The following is a 25,157-nucleotide window of genomic DNA, read 5'->3' as shown; positions in this document are numbered from 1 at the left end:
CAATTAAGACCTCAAGAAGCACACCTAAACTTGTCTGAAAAGTCTCCTGAAGATCCTTCAAGCAACTTTTCTCTCCTTTCTTTTTTTTTCCCAATAATCTCTTTACTCTTTTCCATGAAGATGTCCCCAGAACAAGGTTGACATCATCTTAAAGAGAGGATAGAGGGGAGATAATGCCTGTCAACCTCTATAACAAAACGTTGCCCCACTTACTGATGAATTAATAAAAAAGTCATCTGTGCTATCTTCTGATGCCCATCATCTGCTCCTGTAAGCCTTATTTCCCACTGTTCTTCTATGTAGTGTATGCTCTAGTAAAAAATTTGACTCTTGCTATCATTCATTCATTCTTTCAATCAGTGAATGTTCTGAATGTCTACTATGTGTCAAACACTGTTCCAGCCCTTAAAGATCCATTAAAACAAGTGAAAAAAAACCAGACACACTTGATGTTCTCATGGATGCTGTATTCTAGCGTGCTCTGGGCATTCCAACTTTGCACCTTTGCTCTTCTTTGGTGGTCACTCCTTAACTATTGCTGAGTCCTAACTTTCAGCTGGTCCATATGTTTCAAAGTTGTCTTGAATCTACAAAGTGCCTTAATAAATAGACTTACTCTTAACACTTGCAAGGTTGCGAGGCCTAGGATTGAAGTATGAATTAAATCTACATACTATTTATATAAATATTTAAGATACAAGTTTAGCTAAAAACCCTGATAGCTATATAATGTCAAAATTTTAAAAATGCGTAAGGCTATGATGTTTACATATCTAAAAGTTGGCAAAGTATCAAAGATTACTAAGTGTATTTTTGAGCATATCTGGGTATTCTGTGTTGATCAGCTGGCATTGTTTGGATAAGTAATAAAATAAAACATATAATTAACAAATTACCATATGTTTATTTGACATTTTTTCTTGACTTTATTTTGGCAAAGTCTTTAGTTATATTATAATCAATATTTTAAAAAGTGTAATACTGTTATATTTTCTGGGACCCCAAGTTAGACAGCATTTCTTGAGTCATCATACTGTGTTTTTAATTAAAGCAACATCTAAATCCATATTGTAATGTAAACAACCAGTATCATTATTCATATAGACTTACATATATTAAAGTTAAAAATTTTAAATGTTTAATATTGCAGACCGTTGCTAGCTTCTGTGTGCACCTATTTAAATATGTTAATTTACTTAAGTATGAATGTGTCCACATGCCACACCTGGTACCTGTGGAGAAGAAGGTGGATGCTCAGCAACAGCTGGGAAAGATGCTTCATTATGCAAGAAACTTTTGCACCCATACTGAGAAGAAAAACTGGACGAGTTAATTAATTTGTGTTTTCTCTTACCTAACTCTTCTGCTGCTCAGATCTTTCCTGCATAACAAAGTAGTATCATCTCTGAAGTCAGCAGCAGCAGGCCTCATGCCATTTTATATCATTCTTATGCAGTCATTTTTTGTTTTGGGGACAAATGACAAGAGGTTTGAAGAATTGGTTATTTGGGACCTGAAGGAGGTTTGACTTGAGAGCCTGCTTTTAAAACCACAGGTTGGGCTCTGCTTGCTGGACCCCAGGTGACAGTGTATCCATGTATTCTGTTATAAATTCGGGTTTGTATGTTTATAATGTGTGGCACTCTCTAAAGTGTGAGGCCCAAAGGAGGATACTCTTCTTACACAGGCCTGAAGGTAATACTTTCTGAAAGAAAATTTACTTGAACTAGGATTGATCTATAATTCTGAAATCCCTAAATACTGCGTTTTTTTTTAATGCCTAGAAAAAGGTGAGAAATACTGTAATACTTTGCCCATATGTCGTATCTCCTCATAGAAAAAAAGTAGTATTTTATGAGTACAAAAGATATCTTATTTGTTTTTTCAACCACCATCTGTGCACAATAAATCCAAGGTTATAGAGTGTTAAATTATTTTTTAAAATATTGAACAACTAAACTAAGTACAAAAATGCGAATAACTGTAATTCATAATCCTTATTTTCTTAAACTTTAGAATAAATTATACATCTCTGTGAGGGGGTAATTAACAACTACTGCCGCGAAATGGCAAATGTGAATTGCAGTGTGGGTGGGAGAAGAATGAGGAAAGGCAGAAGAGTGAGAATCAGTTTAGTTTAAGAGGAAACTGGGAAATACTAGTGGGAAAGTTCAGAAGGAATGGGAAGACTCAGGAAGGAGGTAGAAATGCTTAGGAGTTAGCTTGTCTAGATGAAAGGGCAAGGCAGAGATTAGGGTTAGTGAATGATTTTTACATTGTGGTTCAGAAATTATAATTATAACATTTGTGTCTGTGTTGGTAATCAATACATTTCATAACTGTTTCCTATGTGTCAATTATTCTATTAAATATTTTACACGTATCAGCTCATTTTGTCCTTAGAACCACATGAGGTTTATGTTACCACAATTCTTCTCTTCACAATCATATAGATAAGACTTTGAGACGGTTACTTGCTAGCAGAGCCAGGAAGTGAAACCAGGTGTATTTGACACCAAAGCTTCCTTTTAATCGCAAGGACATTTGAAGTCATTGGATAGGATTCAGGCTCCTTGGAAAAAGGCAACTGGAAATAGGGTCTTTGCCGATGTAATTAGTTAAGAACTCTGAGATGAGTCATACTGAGTTTTCGGTGCATGCTAAATCCAGTGGCTGGCATCCTTATAAGAACAGAGGACACACAGAGACACAGAAGAGAAGGCCACGGAAAGATGGAGGCAGAGCCTGGAGTTGTGCTGACAGGAGCCAAGGAATGCCGGGGGACATTGGAGGCTGAAAGAACAGAGAAGGATTTTCCTCTATAGATTCAGAGGGTGTGTGGCCCTGCTGACATCTTGATTTCTGGCTTCCAGTCTCTAGAACTGAGAAGAGTTAATTTCCGCTGTAATAAATCACCCAGTGTGTGGTCATTTATTGTGGCAATCTTTGGAAACTAAGCAATAGGATAAAGAGCAGTTATCAGAAGAAAGGGATGTGGTGCTGGTAGCCAATCCCAAAGCGTCCATTGTAGAATTTATAAAAGAAGCTTAGCAGCAGGTGGAGTCATAGATACAGGATGAGAGCCAGGTTAGCATATTGCCTAGATGTTATGACAAGGCATGAGAATGTCAGTGCTAGGCAGAGTGAGCACCGAGAAGCTGAGAAAAGGGGAAAGGCATGATGAGACAAGAGGCCTTTCATCCAGACAAGCTAATTCCTAAGCATTTCTACCTCCTTCCTGAGTCTGCCTGTGAATGCCCTTCATGTGAAATGCCCATCACCTCACTCTGCTTGACCAATTCATTTCCCTTCCCTTTGTGAAACTGACATTGAAGGTACACTTCTTTGGTCTTCATGTCATTGGGAGGTGTGCGTGTGTGTGTGTGTGCGTGCGTGCATGTGTGTGTGTGTAGAGTGATACTTTCAGAATTTTTTAGATTTGTTTTTGTGATAGGATATTCTTTTTTTTTTCTTGAGACAGAGTCTTGCTCTGTTGCCCAGGCTGGAGTGCAATGGCAGGATCTGAGCTCACTGCAACCTCCACCTCCCAGGTTCAAGCGATTCTGTTGCCTCAGCCTCCTGAGTAGCTGGCATTACAGGCGCATGCCACCACACCCAGCCAATTTTTTGTATTTTTGGTAGAGACAGGGTTTCGCCATGTTGGCCGGGCTTGTCTGGAACTCCTGACCTCAAGTGATCCAGCCACCTTGGCCTCCCAAAGTGCTGGGATTACAGATGTGAGTCACCGTGCCCAATGGTGGGATATTCTTGAAGTTATTTAGGAGGTGTTTAAATAAAGACAATGGCATGCAATGTGTATCTTGTGGAGTCTGAGCATAAGAAAAATAAGAGACACTGATATTTAATTTTATTTATAAGTCTTCTGTATTTAAATACAGTGATTTAGTAAAATCTGTTATTTGGAGACAGAGAATTATTTCATGTATTTTTATTTTAGACACAAAGGAAGTCAACTCCTTTGAAGTAGCAAAATTTGTAACTTTATATTGTTCTGATATAAATATACCCAAAATACATTATATGGTTCCCTGGATTCTTATACAGAATTCATCTTTTCCCTGATGACCCAGGACCAATATCATACACATCTATTATTGTTCTGTGTGATATTATAATGTTCTGGGGCCTCTTTCCTAAACACCCTGTCAATCGTGCTGCTCTTTTCTCTTGCTGTGAGCTGACCAGCTGCGCCTCTGCCTGTTGCCAGCATGCTCCCGTCTCCTAGATCCCTGTCTTCCTCTAGTGCACTGTTTTTAATGCATTGTGGCCTGGGAGTCCAGATAACACAGCTTATTAGAAACTATCTAAATGTAAGAGTGAAAGCCCCTGAGTGAGCATCTGTGACCCTCTCTGTGAGTTTCTTTGGGGATCTTTCCTTTGCATCAGATGCTGTAGGTGTTAGTGCATAGATGGCAGACCTGTTTTTCCTTTGCTTCTCAGCACTCAATTAGATCCAACTAGCTAATGAAATTCATGACAGCATGCAGCAAAATTCTGCATAGCAAGTTTTTTTTCCTTCCTTACGTAGTTTCCCATGTTCTAAATTAGTTGTTTAATGTTATCTATGTGTTTTTGTTTCATTTTAGGATATCACTGGGATAATGTGAACTGCCAAAATAATTCGTTAGTTGTAAAGTTCCATCCTGGGAAGTTATCTGGGCTAAACTGTGGATAATGTGCCTGTTAGCTTGGACTGCTTAAAAGTCACTGTGGTCAGTGACTGACCCACAGCCACCACGTGACAAACCTGGGATTAACTAGCAAGGAAAAACTGCTCAAACAACCTGATTGTGCCAAGAGATAGCATGTTAAATCCGTGTAGCAGTAGCAGAAGTTACAGGAACAAAAGCCAGTGATTCCCAGGATGTTACATTGTTTATAAATCAGGTTGCTGAGTTTTTGAATCTTGAGACGATATTTAAGTCAAAATTTTAAGAGTAGGAATTCTGAGGTCAGAATCACTAGTGTAGTTGGGTATTAATTATTTGAATGAAAAGCCAACTTTTGAGCTGACTCCTTTTCTCTCAGTTCCTTTTCCTAATCATCCTACTTTTCTCAAAAATGTCACTCACAAACGCTTTTGCTCTGAGAGAGTTAATGGTGAGGTGTATAAAATACACATAAAGGTTTCAAAAGTGAAATATAATAGACATAGCCTTTCAAAATATTATGCAGGTTTAGGAAAACAAGTGCCTTTATACATCATTCAAGCAGCTGAGGATGATTCTAACTGCAGATGGGCCTTTAAATAAGTGTGAGTTTGCTGCTGCTTCTCAACTCCCCGTTGGACCCTGAAAAAAAAGGATCTTTCTCAATTTCCTGTTCTTGTGTCTTATTAAAATCCTTCTGTTGCTCCCCCTACCCCCACCACCCCTGTCTCTTTCTTCTTTTCCCATCTCTTCTGTGTGTGTGGAAGATGTTATCCACAGTTCCCAGCAGTAATGATGCATTAGAGTCAGGAGGATGAGATTGTGACCCAGATACGGTGTATGAGAAATGAGTGATGGGAAGAGAGAGAATGACAGAGGGGGAAAGAGAGAGAGCGCGAGTGAGCAGTGGTGAAGGGTTATGAGTTGTACAGTTATTTCTAGCTTTGAATGGTTTCCAAATCTCATACATTCACAGACAGCCTCGCCAAAGCCCACAGCTGTCATGCATTTTCAACAGATTCCACAGGGCCTAGATGAGGTTTGAAGGCATTCCTTTGCTCTTACACATTAGCTAAAAGGAATTACCGTAACATCTGATATTGTGGAAGTGGGACATTTGCCATCCTGACCTTGCCCAAAGCAGTCCGGAAATAGGGGTCTAAGAATGTATTATCTCATATGGCTCCTAAAGGTCACCAGGGGCCTGTTGGTGGTGTTCTGAGAAAATCCAAGCACCCAATATGCTCTGCGTTTGGAGAAATTGGGCTGCTTTGTATGGACACAGTGGGCAGACACATGTTCCCATTGTGCGTTGGATGTTTGTCATAGGAAAGGCATGTTCCACTGGAGAAATTCCCAGCTGTCAGTAATGTGCTGATATACCACAGCCAATCATGAGAGGATGAGCCAAATAAACAGGATGTTCACAATGTGTGTGATTGCATGAGTGTGTAACAAAACTTCTGCCCATTTCACAGCCTCATAATGGGATTGACATGCATTGCTTAATCTGCATCTGTCTGTTTAGGATAGAAACACATAAACACCATGGAAACCATGTGTAAGAAAGCCCTTTCTTTGGCTATATGGGATGTTGATATGACAGGATGAAATCTGGTATAAATTGGGAATGAACACTGCTTTAATATTATGAGTTGACTTGCTGGGAAGTGCCTTGAAGTCATCCAAACACAGATGAGAAGGAATAATCAGATAATCGGTAGCTATTGTGAGTTAACAAAAGGGCTGAGTCAATATGAATATTTTTACATACCAGTGGCAACATCTTCATTCTTTCTTCTTGTAAGACACTCATTAGTTGAATTATTTATATAAATGTACAGAAACGAGTCAAAGTCATGTCATTCCCCTTTTTGTTTGGATCTGCTGCTACTGTTAACAATTAGTTTCTAAATATATTCCCAAGGCAACAATTTGGGAAGGAGGAATAGTGGTTCCTTCAACACTCATGTGTAGATCGGTTCTTGGGAAAATAACATGAGGTATCCTGTTAAGTGTCAGACCTTTTACTTCTCTGAGTATCCAACTCCCCTTTGCTCAAGGTAGCACATCCATTCATGATAACAGTAATGAATACTATTGATTGTGTATTTCCTATTTGCTGGTACTGAGCTAAGCCTTTAATATGCATTAACTCTTCTAATTTTCACAAAACACATAAGATTGATACTATTATTATTCCTAGCATAATGTTAAGAAAACCAGGGTTCAGAGAAGATGCGGGTTTTTAAGAAGATAGAGTTAGTGACAGAGCAAGCTGGAACATCTGTTTGAGTACTGAATCCATACATTTAACCGTTTCATTGTATTACCCTTGTGTGTTCCCGCTCAATGGGAAATTTGATTTTATTACAGTGTCTGATGTTAGTTACTTTATTGCATTGAAATCTGGCTTGTATTTCCTTGAACAGGACTAATGCACAAAGATGATTTTGGTATCCTACAGTCCATCTGTATAGAACATTTCACCAACCTAGCACAGTTGAAGATTGAGGAACATGCCATGAAGTCTTTGTAATGATTTTTCTCTGTTGTTGAGTTTCGGTGTTTTAATTGTGGTTGTTACATACTGCTTTTCAAATGTTGCCCAAGATGCACTGATTTAGGAAAAAAATCTTATGTGTCAGGATGCTACCTCCTAATGATGTTAACACTTTCAATAGGTTTTATGTGATAACTACAGCAGGAGGGAAAAGGAGTTCTGAGTGGACAGAATCTGTGCTTATTTTGGTTTATGAGCTCATTAGAGACTTGTACTGTATCATCTGGTGAAAGGTAGTACCACATAATGGTTAGAACTTGGGCTCTGGAGTTTCACTACTTATCTGTGTGACCTTGGGCAGTTTTATTGATGTCTCTGAGCCCATTTCTTTCATCTGTACAGTAGGTATAAGATGATAATTTTTTCATAAGATTATTGTTAGGATGAAATGAGAGAATTCCTGTAAAATGCATGGCCCCTGCACTGAAATGCCTTTCAGCACTCTTCATTGCCAGTCCTTGTGTGGTTCCTCTTTGACTCCTTATCACAATTAGACAAACTGTATTACGCTTATTAAATGTCGTCTCCCTAAACTATATATAAACTTCATAAACTCAGGTATGTTTCCTTCTCTCCTGTGCCCTCATTGCCTAGAACAGCACCTGACACAAGCTAGGCGCTTATGAATATTTGTCAGATAAATAAATAACAGCTATTTTATTGTCATCATTATTATCACTATTACTATGGGTCTTATTGCCATATGTTTGAGACTCAGATACCATGCTTAGGAAAATCCTAAAAATACTTTTTAGATTTGAATAGTTACCAAGAGCCTTAAGAAATATTTGATTTCTGATCATGGAAGTTTATTGGAACATCAGAGCACATTGAGTTTAACCCCTTCAATTTATAAAGTAAAAGAATACCCTGAGGCCAAGTGATGTTAATTGGTCTTACCTTAGTCAAGAATTACAAAGTGGCAAACAAGACCTGGGATCTAGGCTCCACCCTGAGTCCAGGAAGTGCTCTTTCTGCTGTGTTCTACTGACATCTAACTTGGGTACCAACATGCAGCTCCACTCCTCAACAGACCAGGCCTCAACCAAGGTGGAAACCGTGGCTCTACTTTATCATTGCATTTTACTCCAAACTTCTTGTCGTCTCTTTTTGACCTGTCATGGCTATATCTTCCAGGTTTTTAACAGGAATGGAATTTTTTTGTTGTTTTTTTTTTATGATAAAATGTGCTCTAGTGACAAGCAGTAAATAGGATGGCTGAGAACTGCAAGACACAGCTTGGGGCCAGGTAGAGTTGCTCCTCTCCAGATAACTCAGTGAAAATTGGACACCTTTTATCAGCTCTATTTGCAGTCTTTTACTGGATTTGGGATCTCCAAAGCATTTCATTAAGAGAGAAAATCAAAACAAATAAAAGCTATAAAGTTTATTACTCCTTTATAAGCTTAGAGCTCCCTAGGAAGAAAAATGTATGAATCATTCAACCAACACTTATTAAGAGATTATAATATAGTAAGAAATAGATGTGTGTGGGTGGAATTTACAAATATTTTCAAGTTGCACCTTTTTCCCTCAAGGAGTTTACAGTCTAGCAAAAAATATATTTTTCCAAATTAATCTTAATGATACATAACACAATAGTGAGAACACAGAGAGAGGAAATGAAAATAAGATTTGGAGAGAGCTTGGAGGAAGAAGAGATTACTTCCAGATGGTGAATTGAGATGTTCATGGAAGAGGCAGCATTATAACTAGGCTGATGGATCAGTAGTATTCTTCAAATTGCATACATCTTAGATCAAATATATTTTAAAGGTGATTACTTAGGAAGTCCATTTACTTCTTGACATTTTATATTCTCATGTATGCCATATAATAGACACGAATGTATATAATGTAAACACCATAGCTTATTTCTCAAAGGGAGGCGTTTGTTAGAGGCATTATTATGTATTTTTTTGCATAGCACAATTATAAATATTTACTTGAGTTTATAAGTGATAGCATACCAAAAGAAAAAGAAATTGTATCTTGCACTTAACGCACATACAATATTTGGAATCTCTACACATAGCTAAGAATTACACAATAGACTATTTTTGGACATTTCCGATTTGACTTACATAACTGCTTATGCTTAAGCCACAAAAGGTTTTCAAACCAAAGTCCATTATGATAATAGTGTGGTGTATCAAAGGGATCTATGAGCCGAGCTCATGTTCTTATACTGAAAGTCTTGGAAAACATTTACGATGTTTACAATGCCTTCACACATATATATTTTTTCCTTATGGGTGTGTCTTTCTACTTAAAATAGCTGCATTTATTTTAGTAGTTGATCTCTTTCTTAGAAATTATTTTCAAAAATAAATATAATGTTAAATAAATATTTTTAGTTTTACTTCACATTTTGAATATATTAAGCACTACATGGTAAGTAGAACATTGAAAGTTTTTATTAATTTGATTAATGTAAGCCATAGTTTCCTTTTAGCAACTCCAAATTAAATGAAAACAAATCACAGAGGAACAATAAAGAACGTGATTTAGATCAGTTCAGTGCTGGGATGGTTCTTCATTTTGTGATATTCCCTTACCATTTCGACTTTGCTCTGTTCCTGGTCAGCTGGGAAGTTATCTGCTGTGGGGTTTCCTGTTTGCCTGTGCTTTTCTACTTCGGGGTGCTCTAGCTAGCTACTCAATTTGGCTTGCTCGCTTCTATAGCTATGATGGCAGCCATATAGTCTTTCATGTTTCACTTGAAACATGCTGACAGATGGGCTTACTGAACATTTTAACCAGCACACTTACTCTGGCTTCTCCTGAAGCTGATTAAGCTACCAAAATAATTCTATGTTCCTCTGCTGATTAAGCTACCAAAACAATTCTATGTTCCTCTGAAGAACAAAGAAAGGGCAAAACCAAAAACATGAATCCAATAGAGCCAATATGGAAGATGTACAGCTTTAACAGAGCATAAGAACTACAGTGTTCAGTGGCTTTCGGAGGCCACATTCTTTCATGTGGAGAGAACATAGAAACAGCTTACTGTCTTGCTATAGTTTGCTTTTACATTAGTACTAGATCTTAGACCAGATTAGTCATTACTACGTGTAATGAATCAATAAAATTAAAAAATATATATATCTTGGGACAGTTTTCCCAAGCTATGAATATAACTAGGAGAATGAGTATTTCCAAATATTTATTGCGTTGCTATTGTGTGAAGAAGACTTATTTAAAGAGTAAATATTTTTGCAAGACATAGTCCCTGTCCAGGGGACCTGGTACATCATTGCTGAAACTGGTGTGGAGTCTTCTATGGTTAAAGGTAGTCAAGGCTGTAATCCAAATTAAGGATTTTCTGGTTGCTGATAGAATATTAGAAATTAATGGTCTTTCAGAAACCATGTACTCCTCTAATTTTATTTTATGAATATGGTAACTGTAATTGTTATTTGTCTAAGATCATCCAGAAATTTAACAAGAAAGTTGTATATGAACATATTTTTCTTTCCTCTAGATCTGATTTTTTTGATGATATGATATATATATTTAACTAATTTAAATGGGTCAAATGTAATTTTATTTCAATTTTATTAGTTTAGTGTATGTATGTGTATGTGTATATGTATGTGTGTGTGTATGTGTGTGTATATATATATATATAAAACAGTAGTTCTCTCTGGGGATTGATTGGTATTATACATATACATATATATATATATACGCACGCACACACACACACACACACACACACATACACATATTCTTTGCAATAAAAAAGGAAATCACGTTTAACCTACTGTTTTGTACCTCACTTTTTCATGTACCTATTGCATGAATATTTTCAATGTGAATGAATATGTTTAGGATATTACTTTTATTAGGACTGCAAAATAGTCTATTTTATTCATCTTATATTTTGGAACATTTTACTTTTGTGTAACATTTAGACACTTTATTTGAGGTCAGTATTTCTCTTTCTAAATCATTCTGCAATGAAGATCCACATAATTACATATTTATTCTCAGTCCTTTCCTTTATATTTGCAGACCTAGAGTTTCTAGGTCAAAGGAAATACATCATACATGCAAGACTTTTGATCCACAGGGGACCCACCAACAATACTTTCCACTCCCAATTTCGAAATCTATAGTTTATATTCAGTGCTGCAGGACTGTAAAATCTGACAAGGGTTAACAGGTCTATAAAAAAAATCCAAACAAAACTTTTCTAGCCAGAAATATAAAGTCACAATGGCTTAGTATCCACTCAGCAGGGCTGTCATTTCCTGAAATGTATTAGATGGACAGGTGGCATCGATTAGGCTCACAGAAGTGTTTGTGATAGAGTCTCCTCATTTCCAACCTTCAAAGAGCGAATGATAATCTTAGATTTAGCAGTGGCCTAAGGAGGTGGCTTTTGTCACATCCTCATACATCTCTGACTCACATTTGCTAAATCTGGGATGTAAAATGCATATATGAATTTGTAATAACTTAAACGTCTTCAGATGTTAATTAGAAAGCAAGTATATTTACTTCCTGGGGTTATTGTGTGTCTCCTACTTCTTATTTGAGTTTGCTTGCTGTGTGTGATTTCTTATCAATGTAAGAGTAAATAAGAGTTATAGTTTAATGGTTTACTAAAAGCTGCTAGATGTTTGTAATGAAAATACTTCAGTGAGATTTTTATCTGTCTTTTAAAAGTAAGAATAAACATTCTAATATTAAAAAAATTCAAAGAGAAAGATGCACATGTGCTTTTTTCAATTTTAACCTCTAACATTCTGCTGCCTTATATAGTACATGCTCTTTGTTTTTCTTGGATAAGAAATAGCTGTAGACAGTTTTTCAAGCATATTGCTTTTAGATAATGCTCAGAGATAATGGTGCTTCATGATAATAGTTGTAGGCAGTTTCAAGCATGATGTTTGAGCACAGAAATTAATCTCTATGTGTGTTTCTGAAACAGTCTGAAAATTCAAGGAAAATTGTTTTGCATTCTATTGTTTTATACCACCTGTGACTTGAATTTTTCATGTAGTAAATTATTATATGATATCCCTAAAGGTAAGATTTTTTCCAGTTAAGTTTTTCATTGTCTAAGTGAATGCTAATAGAATTTCAGATTAAATTCGTAACATTTAAAATAAATATATATGCAATTATTTTACCATCTTTATTTTATCTCTCAAGTATAAGCTAGTTCATTATTTGTGAAGGAAAACTGTCAATCTTCAATTTTTTTTGTTTACAAATTGAATTTTTCCTGATTATTTGATTCTAAGATAGCTCCAGGAAAGCTTATTAAAATTTTTATTACAGCTCGTTTGTGAATAATACAGATTTATACTTGGTAAAGACACTCATATTAGTAAGTATTATTTCAGATGAGCCTGGGCTATTTAAAAAATGAAGAAAAGGGTATTGCTGTACTCAAATACAGGACAGGTACATTTTTGTGGAATGGAGAGATGTGAGGAAAAGAAGCCCACACAGCATGGATAACTTCCGGCTCAGGGGAGACTCACGCAGTAACTACGTGAATATTCTGGGTGGTCACTAGGTAGTATGAGAGTCTTGGCCACCTGTCTGGGCGGGGTATGCTCAATTTAAGAGTTGTGTTCCACTTGCCCTTGATATTTCCTGTCGCCCAAATGTTTGCTGTAGAGAGCAGCTTCACTCTGTTTCACGGGATTCCTTTTCTCTTCAAATTACAGTTTAGGGCCCACTTCTTTCAGGACAATTTCTCTAATTAACATCCAATGACTTCCAAACCATTGACATATTAATAATTCTGGATTCTTTCAGTTACTCATCACTTTTGTAATCATTATAGCTCTCTTTTTTGTAAATAGGATGGGTGTCTGTGTTGCTTCCCTTATTAAACTATAATCATGAAACTGGGATCCTGGCTAATCTCGACTGTGTTCCCTGGAACAATAAACAAAATAGTTATAAATTTGAGCATTTCTAAATAAATGCAGTCCCTAAGGGGAATTTTATACCAATTTCTTAAATATTAAGTGGAAAATATGTTTATTCATTGGATTAAAAGGAGATGAAGCAAAGGAGATGGGTCTGAGCACTGAAATATTTATCAAATTTTGCTTCAGTCTGAGCACTGAAATGTTTATCAAAAGTTCAGTGTACTGAAACTTTGTGACATGTTACCTCACATAATCCTCATCATTGCCCATGTGGAGATACTGTTAAATCCACTTACAGATGAGGAAATGGGAAAGTTTTTTTCTGAGTTTCAGGAAGTTCAGAGATTTGGTCCAGGACATATCATTAGTAAATGGAAGCACTGGGGCAAGAACTCAAAAAATATATGACAGGAAAAACTCCTTCTCTTAGCCAACTCTAACATCTTCCTATTCATTTTCTACTGGGCTTATTATCTTAATTAAGTGAAGTGATGCTTTAAAACTGCTTTTTAAAATTTAAACTTGCAAAGCTCTGGTGCTTAAGGTTTATAGTTCAGTAATTGATTGTACTTTATAGACTGAGAATCATCCCAGAGTAGATTCCTTACTCATCTTATCTGTAAATATAGGATGATTGAATTTTTAATCTGGAAAGGACTCTAGGGATCACTTCATTCTGTACAACGATTATAGAGATTCTTTTGTTCTTAACAAAAATATCCATTTAAAACCTGTTGTCAAAATAAGAAAACAATGATTTTTCATTGCAGTGTAGGGCTGAAAATATCATTTTATTATTACTATTAGTATAGTATTATATTGGCTTTGTAGGCATGCCAGCTAACATAGTTAGTTACTTTATCATCATATCTTACTTGAGGGAATAATGAGTATTCTAAATTATATTCTTCTTTGGTTACTATGTCATATTTGTTTTCAAATGAAATCTAATTCAGATTGCTGATTCTTGTCAAATAATGCCTAAATTTTAATATTTTAGAGCATTAAACACAACTTTCTACCAGCATAGTATCAAATATAATATAAAATATTAATAAAATGTGAACCGTAGAGAAAGATATTGACAATTGCAGAAATATGTCCTCAGAAAGCACAGCAAATTAAATGACACAATAATTCCCCTTCAAATGCAAATGTCCTTGGCTTAAAAGAAAGATCTGCTTTATGATGTTATAAACATATCCTTCCCTGGAGCAGTATTGATAATTAATGCCACATACTCTTGGTTAGAATTATATATGAGTTTGGTCATAAATGTTCTCATGCATTTTAAATGTCAATAAAATGAATAGCCTTTATTATTTCAAAATGATTACTTGCTCCCAGACACTGCCACTTTGCAGGAGAGGATGGCTGCGTTGGCACATAATGAAGTATTACAGAAACATGCTGTAAACATTTGGAAGACACACTCTTAGCTCTCAAGCAATACCGTACGGGCAGCATATAAAGGCACAAGGAATATGCTTGAAGAAACGCAAGCCCTGTCCTCACTTCCACTTGCATTCTCATAAATCAGCCTGTTAATATCTTAAGCTTAGAAATAATTTTTTAAGATGATAATATTCCTCCTTTTTGGCTTGCAGGGCCAAGTGCTTCATTTCTGGTCACTCTTATTTTCTAGATACAGCCTTTGTTGTTGTTGTTGATTTGAAACAGAGTGTCTTGCTCTGTTGCCCAGGCTGGAATGCAATGGTGTGCATTCTGTGGTATAATATTGCATTCTGGAATGCAATTCTCGGTGATTCTCCCACCTTAGCCTTCTAAGTAGCTGGGATTACAGGCACATGCCACCATGCCCAGCTAATTTTTTTTCCCATTTTTTTCTAGAGAAAAGGTTTTGCCATGTTGCCCAGACTGGTCTTGAACTCCTGTTCTCAAGTAATCTTCCTGCCTTGGCCTCCCAAAGTATTCAGATTATAGGTATAAGCCATGGTGCCAGATCTTTTGGTTTGTTCTTAAGAAAATCTCCAAATGTTTGACTTGTGTAGGCAATTTTGTCCCACATCAAGATTTCATAACATATTAAAAACATGTGAGACTGACACACAGGTAATGAGTAAGAGGAGTTAGTCTTTGCCATAGGAAGAATTATCAATTGAATAAAAAACTAAAAATAGGACTTCCAGTTTTAGCTTTAGCGTATAAAGAACTGGGAAGTTGTTATGCTTGCTTTTAGAAGAAAAAAGTAATAAAATTGTGAACAAATGGTTTTTCTTGAATCCATCAGAGAATAGACATTGTAGGGCAAATTTTCACCCTTAGTTTCAGAGGGACAGGTGAATCCAGAGTCATAGCTGAGGTCTGCTTACCTGGAACAGAAGCTGCTGGCACTGTAATTGGTAAGAGTACCTAAATGGTAATCTTAAGGAAATACTGGAGGCTAAGTGTGAACTAGAGGAGACTGAAAAACTTGTGGGGGTTACAATTTTGTGGGGGCCTCTTGCTTTCATGTCCTTTTACTGCAGGAACCCCCCTGGATTCTCACAGCGAAGATCCATGATTCTCTTGTGGCTCTGTCATGGGAAGCAAAAGAGTAATTCTTGCTAGATACTCCAAGACAGTTCTCCATAACAAAGTGTTATGGAGGAGAAAAAAATTGACTGTGCTGGAGGAGAAAAAAATTGACCAGAATATATCTGAGCTGATGGAAGGGCATTCTCAATCCAACTACTCCTAGCCTTCAGGTTTCACCCAACGGGGAAATATTATACCACTGAAGAAGCACTTGTGAAGGTCACAGTCAGAGTTACAGGCCCGCTAAACACAGAGAGTTGTGTATAAAATTATAGAATGCCTCACTTTCCCTATATCTTAGCATCACACCAACAGGGGTTCAGTATGACAACAGTGTCTTACAGTGGAAAGAGCTGTAAAATGCAGTCTCTGAAGAAGAGTCTTAAGGAAGCCCTAAGTCAACAGTGAAGAGAAAAACAAGGACATTAGAGAAATTTGAATCCTGTGGCACCTACAGTTACAGAAAATATTAATACAACATGTCTGGCTTTAAAAAAATTATAAAACATGCCAGAAATCAAGAAAAACAAACAATCTAAAGAAAGAAAGAATCAGACTCAGACTTTGATATAACACAGAGGTTGGAATTATCAGACAGAAAATTTAAGATAACTGTGTTAAAGGTCCTAATGGAAAGAATAAGCAACATGCAAGAACAGATGGGTAATGCAATATGAGAGATGAAAACTACAAAAATATATATATATAAAAGAAGTGCTAGAAATCAAAGACAGAAATGAAGACTCTGTTTATCAGTAGAATGGGCATGCTGGAGGAAAGAACTAATGAGGTTGAATATAGGTCAACAAGAACTTTGCAAACTGAAATGGAAAGAAAGATAGTAAGTAGGAAAGATGAAAGAAAGAAAGAAAAAGAAAGAAAGAAAGAAAAAGAGAAAGAGGAAGCAAGGAAACTAAGTAAAAAAAGGAAAAGCAAAGAGGAAAGGGTAAGAAAGAAGAAAGAAATAAAAAGTAAAAAAAGAAAGAGAAAAAATCAGAATACCCAAAGACTGTGGGACAACTGTAATAAGTATAAATTATGCATAATTGGAATACCAGAAAGAGACGAGGGAACACAGCAAAATAAATATTTGAAGTAATAATGGCTGAAAATGTTCCAAAATTAATCACAGACATGCAGCACAGTTCCAGGAAGCCCAGAAAACACCAAGAAAGAGAAAAAACAAACATCAAACAAATGAACAAAACAACAACAAAAAGCACCATGAAAGAGTACCTAAGCATATCTCATTCCAGCAACAGAAAAGCAAAGACAAAGAAATCTTGAAAGAAGCCAGAGAAAAAATACATCTTATTTGTAGATAAAGAAGGGATAAGAATTATAGTGGTTTTCTCATCAGAAACCGTGTAAGAAGAGAGTGGAGGAAAATATTTAAAGTTTTGGAAGAAAAACAACCCACCATCTAGAATTCTATATCCAGTAAAATTATTCTTCAGAAGTAAAAGAGAAATAAAGACTTTCCCAGGCAAAAACTGAGAGACCTGATCACCAACAAACCTGCCCTGAAATAAATGTTAGAAGAAGTTCTTTAGGAAGAAGGAAAATGGTACAGTTTAGAAACTAGTGAAACGAGATGGTTCCCTTCACCCCTTCATGGGACTTGTGAAGGAAGTGGCTCATTTACTCAGCTTGTAGCTCTCAACCCCTCATGGGAGGGGGAACATGCAGGTAAGCTGGTGCAGTGGCAAGGATGAGCACTTGTAGGGAACGAGTGCAGCCCACAGCAGCATCTAGGGGTTGCCAGCGACTCCCAGAGCCCCACAGGGTGTATTACAGTGTGCTCTTTTTGCTTTGCCATCCATGGATGCTTAAGAGTTAAACAGCTCAGTGGAGGGTAAATGTGACAGCCTCTTGCACCGTACCCAGATCCTTGTCTGGCATCCAGAAGGAACAAGGTTGCAGGTTACATGAACAAATTGGAGGGTGGTGAATGTGGAGGATTTTATTGCCAATGAAAGTGGCTCTCAGTGGGAAGGGGGACTGGAAAGGGGATAGAGTGGGAAGGTGGTCCTCCCCTGGAGTTAGGCAGTCCTGGTATCAAGCCATCCCTCTGAAGTCAAGCTACTTCTCTCTGACCTCCGACTGGTGCTTCTCTTCTCTCCTCTGCCACATGGCTCTGCTGGTAGGGGCTGGGGTTTTTATGGGTACAGGATGAGGGCTGGGGCAGGCCAGGGTGGATTTGGAAAAGGCAACATTTAGGTCAGAAAACAGGAATGCACTTTCTCACTTTAAGCTGCGGGTCCAGGCTGGAGGGTGTGGCCCTCTCCAGGGACCACCCTCTTCTACCCAGTATTTCCTTGCTTCATGTCTGTATCACTAGGGTTTACATAAAGAAAGGAAGTGTGTTGGAGAAGTAATGAATCAAAGTAAAATTAATCTTTACTGTTCTTATTTTTATTGCATTAAAAGATAACACGAGAGCAATAATTGTAACAGTATGGAGTTATAGTATATAGGTAAGTGAAGTGAATGACAGTAATGTCACATGGGATGGGAATAGGGAATAGTCTATTTTAAGGTAACTTGTATTACCCAGGAAGCAATATAGAGTTATTTGAAGGTGCAATTTGATTAATTAAAAATATATACTTGAAAATCTAAGCCAACTGCTAAAAATATTTTTAAAGAAACATAATTGATAAGCTAAGAGAGGAAGATATATGGAACCATGTAATATAGTCAACTGAAACCAGAGAAGGCAGAAAAGGAGGAGAATAAAAAGAAACAAAGAATAAATGCAGTAACTAAATAATGAAAACATGGTAGATATTAGTTCAATGATATCATTAGTTACTATGTGTTTATATAGATTAATCAAAAGAACATAGATCATCAGAGTGAATTAAAAGTAAATACAGAATTGTATTAATAAGTTAATGTTAGCTGCTATAACAGCCAGTCTTCACAATTTCAATAGCTTAATGCAATACAAGTTTATTTCTTGCTCATATTAAAGTTGGTCAGGTGTTTTAGGCAGTAGGCAGCTCCTGCTATACAGTGTCAGGGACCAAGGTTTTTCTATTTCATGGCCTCATCATCCCTAGGACTTCATAAATTCTACATCCAGGTGCTGCAAAAGTGAGAGAGAGAACACAGGGGAAGAAGTCACAAATGTTTAATTCATAAATTTTTATGAAAAACATCTTTGATAATCACAACTTAATTTTATGAAACACATTTTAAAGGAAAGGTATAAAACATTACGGCTTAGAGGAAGGTATTCTTATGAACATCAATTTAGGTTACCCTGGTGCATGAATTTTTATAAACTATCATCTCTAAAACAAAGATGTAATATTTTGACTACATTTGCCAAAATACTTTGAAATGTGAAGAACTGTAAAAAAATTTTAACCTTGTTAAAAAATTATTTGGAAAATTTCTGGAAACCAGTTTTGATAAATTGTTTATTTTAGAAAAAAAATTATATTTTGAATATTACAACAAATGGTCCAATTTGGTAAATGTCTAAAGCTAAACTGGTTTAAACAAAAAATACTGGCCTAAAAATCTTGCCTCTCTCCTAAATTTATGAGAGAGAGAGTTGTTTCCATTCAGTTACAATAGATTTCCATTTGGATGATGTAGTAGATAATTAAATACATATGACCAAAATTTTTTAAAAAAATAAGGATTCTTCACTAAAAGAACATTCATTATTGAAAAGACAGAATAAAGATAGTTCAATTAATTCACGAGAAGCTAGGAAATAATAAGAAAATTAAAAGCACAATGCAACACAAAATGGAAGAAAGGAATACAAATACATAAAACTATCTCAATAAATGCAAACTGATTAAAAACAGATCAAAATACAGAGATTTTTATTGTTTTTTAAAAATATGTGTACTTTTTTATAATAAATAGAGTGACACAATGACATAGAAATGTTAAAAGTAAGTAAATAGAAAATGTATCAGAAAAATGCTATGTTAATATAAGCCAATTTGATTTGAAACCAAAAGATTTTACTGAAGTTAAGAGAATTATTTTATGATAATAAATCTGCTATTTTCCAAGAAGATGTAGCAGTCTTGAATATGTATGTAACTAAAAACATATCCTTAAACACATGAGGCAAAATTGAAATAAGTTCAAGAAAAAATTAACAAATCTACATAGATTTTAACACAACTCTGTGATGTATTGGTAGATCAAGCATTCAACTTTTGATTCATATACAAATGGAATAACACAATACTGGTCTAATGTATATATATGTAATATATATATTATATGTATATAATACTTCATGCAACAGTTAGACAAGTTAGAGATTGCTTTCCACATACTATTGAAACTTTTAGAAAATTTGACTATGTACCAGACCACAAAGCACATCTTAACAAGTATCAATTAATGCATATGATGTTGTCTGATCATAGGAAATAAGATTACATAACAATATTTTAAAATAGACAACCCAACTCATATGTTTTCAATTTTAAAGCAACACTCTCCAAATTATTCCGTGGATTTAATAATGATGATGTTTATAAGAATGACATTGAGGATGACAGCAGCCAGTTTCAATAGTTGCTTACTGTGAGTCATGTACTATGATATGTGCATTACATATATCTCATAAAACCCTACCAGTAAGATCTACTACTATTGTTATTGCTTTGCTGATGAGGAAACTAAATCACAGATCTAATGAATGATGGAGCTGAGATTCACAGTCCAGATAATTTGATTGCAGATACTGTGCTTTAAATCACTACACTGTGAAGAAATCAAAATGAAAGAACAAAACAGCAATGAAATACCATGTCAAAGTTTGTGAAAGGCAATTAGAATAGCTGTAATAGTTTTAAAATGCTAGTTTTAAGTTTATTATAATTGTGTAGAAGATACACTGAAAGTTAATGTTCTAAAGCTCAGCACCAAAACTCAAAAGGAGAAAAGCAAAGTAAACTCCAAGAGAGTAGGCAGAGGAAAATAGTAAAGATAGAACAAAAATTAATTAAGTCTAAAACAAGGAAACATAAATCTTGTAGATGTAAGATCTCTTTTTCATTTCATTTCATTTTTTTCTTTCTTTCTTTGTCTTTTTCTTTTTTAGACAGGATCTTCCTCTGTAACCCAGGCTGGAGTGTAGTGGCACCATCATAGCTCACTGCAGCCTCGAATTCTGGAGCTCAAGCAATCCTTCTGCCTCAGCCTTCTAAGTAGCTGGAACTACAGGCACCCCAACATGCCTGACTGATTTTTTTTGTGTTTTGTAAAGACAGGGTCCTGCTGTGCTGCCCAGGCTGGTCTCTAACACCTAGCCTCAAGTAATCTTTTCATCTTGGCCTCCCAAAATGCTGGAATTACAGGCATGAGCCATTGTGCCAAGTTAAAATCTATTTTTGTTTTAATAAAGAAATTTCTCTGACAAAACTGGCCAAGAAAAAAGGCAATAAAAATATCATAGATTTTGAAAAAGCCAACGACTGTATGTAGAACAGAAATATTAAAACTCAATGTCAAGTTCTATAAGGTACCTCTATACCAATACCAGGGTGAACTGACCAACTTTCTAAACAAAGTATACACTACCAACGTTGATAGGTGAAGAAAAGAAAAAAACCAGCAAACCATGAATTAATCTAAAACCATCACAGTCACTAGTTGGTAGTCTAGAGCCTACCCACAAAATGGACACAAAATGAGATATGTTTAGTTACCAGTTACCAAACCTTCAAAAAATAGGTAACATCTGTTTTGAGTACTCTTTCAAAACTGGAGGAATAGAGAAGGTTGCTAACTCACCAAAATCAGAGAAAGAATACAATAAAAAAATATGGACCAATTTCATTATAAGCATACAATTTCAACATATATGTTTCTATGAGATATATGACATTTAATTTTCAAAGTATGTAGATGAGCATTTTATAATTGTCACAGTTAAATTGTTTTCAGTAACAAAGTTGCATAATGATGAAAACATTGCCAAACATCTGTTTTCAAAATTCTGTCTTGATAGCAGAAATTATTTTCCAAAACAATCATTTTCTCACTTCTTATTAAAAATGCCTCTTTTACGTTGGGACATATTAAGGATGGGTGTGTCTTTAAATACTGCTAAGCAGGCATTTTTCATTACAGAAAAGGTCAGAAATTTGGAACAGCTGTTTTTATGTGTGTGCGTGTGGAAGAAAAACATGTAACTCTTCTTCAAATTTCCCAACTCTTGTAAGGACTTTACCATGAGACAACCAACAATCTCTTTATGGTACATGGGATTTTCATGTCAATTCCCCTTTTTAATACAATATTAGTCAATATTCTGGTCCAATGATATTTCTTAAAATATATATTGAAGTGTTAGATTTACAGAGGCCTTTCTTTAACTTGAAGTGTTTCTAGACACAGAAATGTATTATATTAATTCTAATGAATTTGAATATCGATGAAAGCATTCATTATGAAAGATATACAGTGATAATTATAGGACCACATTTTAAATAGCAAGGCTGAAATATTACTTAAGGAAATTACCTTTTCAGATTTCTAGTTCTAGCTCAGTTCTAGTTGAAGCACCATGGCTTCAATAAACACTAACAGAAATTTCAGCTGCTATGACATCAAGCCCTCAAAAGGCTTTTTGAAAGAAATATCCTTTTCTATTTTAACAATGGAGCTAGATTCTCTAACAGCATGTGTTATATGTTAGAATATCAATTACTTTTATTTGCATTCATTAGAACTGGTATTGCAAACAATTTGTCTGAGTGGAATAAAAGAAGAGACCGAAGTCCTTCAGTAACCCCTCTCATTAATTCTTTGTGCAAACAAACTCTAGTTTGGTATAAAGCAAGATAACCTAATGGGTGTTTTGTAGAGGATGTGCAGCCACTTTGTTTACCAGTTAAGTTTTATCAAATAAGATGGACTAAGAAAAGCCAAGAAAAGTTTCCAGCTCTATAAATCTCAAGCTATATTTTGAACATTCCTGAAACACCCAATCTGAGACTGCAGCTTTGAGTAGATTTATAAGAGTCAAAAGTCACTGTTCCTGCAAACAGAGGAAACAGCAGATAGAGTTTTTGTTTATTTTCTGTCTCTTAAAAAAATCAAATACGGCCATCAGGGATGTAAAACACCAATAACCAACTACTGGTAGCAGAAGTAAGGCCTGCGGCTGTTTCTGTCTCCTTGGTTTCCACACGTAACAAAGGCAGGTGAAGAATCTTTCAGGTTTTCTCTATCTTGTTTTAACCAACTTTTTAATACATTTGTTTTGAACATTAGAGGAATTTCATGAAACATTGCAAGGAGAAGACAAGTCAGTTCACTTGCTAATGGTCTTAAGAATATGGACAAAATGAATGCAGTTTGCTGTAACAGAAATATTTCTTCAACCTCATGTTGGAAGGCATTGAGTTTTAGTTCTAAAATTTTTATTTATTAGGTCTGGAAACTTTGGACAAGTTATTCAAGTCTGCTTTTTATTTCTCATCTGTAAAATAATTGATATCGCTGCTTCTTAGTGTTATTGGGAGGATTACGAGCAATCATTGATAAGAAAGCTTTCTTTTTTATTTTGGTAATTTTTGTTTCTTAAAGTTAAAGAATCATACAAATTTACTATATCACAATAATATTTGTGGCTGTGCATTCTTCTGTTCCTGGAATTGACTCACGGAGGTCCTTGCTCTGTGATCATTTACCTGCTTTGGCTGGGGAGCAATGAAATCCTAGCACAGTGGCATCAAGATGAGCTACTATTGTTCTATTAGCAATATGTATCAGAATTAATTTTCCATTTTCTTTACATTTCATTTTAGAAGACCCTACCCAGTGGTGTCAGCAATTTTCTGTGGTTTTATTGCGTAGATGTATTTATAATGACAGCTGCACTACTGCTAAACATTTAGCTTTTCAAATGAATCAAACTAGAAAATAAAAGACCATCTCTATTCCCTACCAATAATAAATATAAAGAATTCAACCTCTCTGGATTTAAAAAAATTAATTTTGCTTTTAATTTTAAAAGATAAATTCGTTGGAAATATCCTTTCTAATTTTTCCTAGTAAATTATTGATTCCCAAATGTTGCTTGTGAGTAATATTTATATATGACTAAATTTTTTATGTATTACAGTAAGAGTAATTGATCTTAGGCCCTTGTAGCAAAATTCTATTTTTAAATCAGAATATAAGTATATGCCTAGGCTTCTGTCTAGACCTGATACAAGTTTTGGTTATGGAAGACTTGTGGAAATGTCTCCCATTGCCCCTTTCTTTTTTAAACCAATGATTATAAAAGCTTTCTGTTAATAGGAGCCCTAATTACTGAACCCTAAGTACTGTTATTCTGTTTTATTTGAGTTCTAGTTGATTGCCAACCAGTCTGAAACATAGAAATTCAGAAAGACTGGGCTCTGATGCAGACTGTTCCAGGCTGCAAAAATCCTGCTTACCTTGTTTAGAGGTATGAACTGCTTTAGGATTGAGATCCTCAAGCGGACTTCTAAGCCTGTAGCCAAATGCTTAAAATACCGAGTGAATAATGGAATAATTTTAATCTTTCTGAACTAGAAGTTTCCCAGGGTTAGACAAGCTCTTTGTGCTGAAAACATAGCACAAAGTCCATTGATTTGATACTATTTGAGTCTGTGTCCCCACCCAAATCTCATGCCAAATTATAATCTCAGTGTTGGAGGAGGGGCTTGGTGGGAGGTGATTGTATCATGGGGGCGAATTTCCCCTTTGGTGCCATTCTCATGATAGTGAGTGAGTTATCATGAAATCCGGTTGCTTAAAAGCATGTAGCACCTTCCCCTTCACCCCTTTTTCTCCTGCTCCTGCCATGTAAGATGTCTTGACTACCTCTTTGCCTTCCGCCAGGAGTGTAAGTGTCCTGAGGCTTTTCCAGCTGTGTTTCCAGTACAGCCTATGGAATCGTGAGTCAATTAAACCTTTATTCTTTATAAATTACTCAGTCTCAGGTGTTTCATTATAGCAGTGCAAGAATGAACGAATACAACTATTTTCTCTAAGATTATCTCCTATGCTGTTTTAGTTAGACAATTTCCCAATTACACCCTGATTATGGACCACCCAAGTTGGTATTGTCTCTTGGCCATGATCTTCTCAATAACATCTTGAGATATATCAATGCTTCTTGATTTCTGTAGCTTGAGTAGTAAAAAGCAATGTGTTTATGTAACATTGGATTTAGCACTTAACTGGATTTAAATACTGTGATGGTATCAGCCATCAATTTCTCTTCTTAGGGCATTAGTAAAATGAATGTTAATTTTGGGGAAAGTCCTGAGTTTCTTAAAATTAATAAACTTTACAAAAATGAAGGACCAGCAAAGGGTGAGGACTACTCTGAAAAGCTCCTAATTTGTTGGTAGGATACCTTGCTCCCATAGGAGAAGTCTTCCTAAAATGAGAATTGGTTCTCCAAAAGTCAGACATAGCTCTGATCAGAGAGGATTCACTTCTGGCCTCAGAGGACATGCCACA

The 25,157-nt window shown here is 35.7% G+C and overlaps 1 long non-coding RNA gene across 1 annotated transcript in view; it reads left to right on the top strand.

The window, feature by feature from the left end:
- Nucleotides 1-24,586, top strand: part of LOC135277749 (uncharacterized) — a 34,326-nt gene extending 9,740 nt beyond the window's left edge. The window contains exons 2-3 of the long non-coding RNA XR_010345334.1: nt 24,012-24,114; nt 24,531-24,586. This is a non-coding gene — a long non-coding RNA (uncharacterized LOC135277749). The remainder of the gene's footprint in view (nt 1-24,011; nt 24,115-24,530) is intronic.
- The last annotated feature ends 571 nt before the right edge of the window (nt 24,587-25,157 follow it).

The sequence above is a fragment of the Aotus nancymaae genome, unplaced genomic scaffold (assembly GCF_030222135.1).
Source record: "Aotus nancymaae isolate 86718 unplaced genomic scaffold, 86718_ANA_hifiasm-v0.15.2.pri h1tg000033l, whole genome shotgun sequence".
NCBI lineage: Eukaryota > Metazoa > Chordata > Mammalia > Primates > Aotidae > Aotus > Aotus nancymaae.
This window is presented reverse-complemented; position numbering and strand designations above follow the sequence as displayed.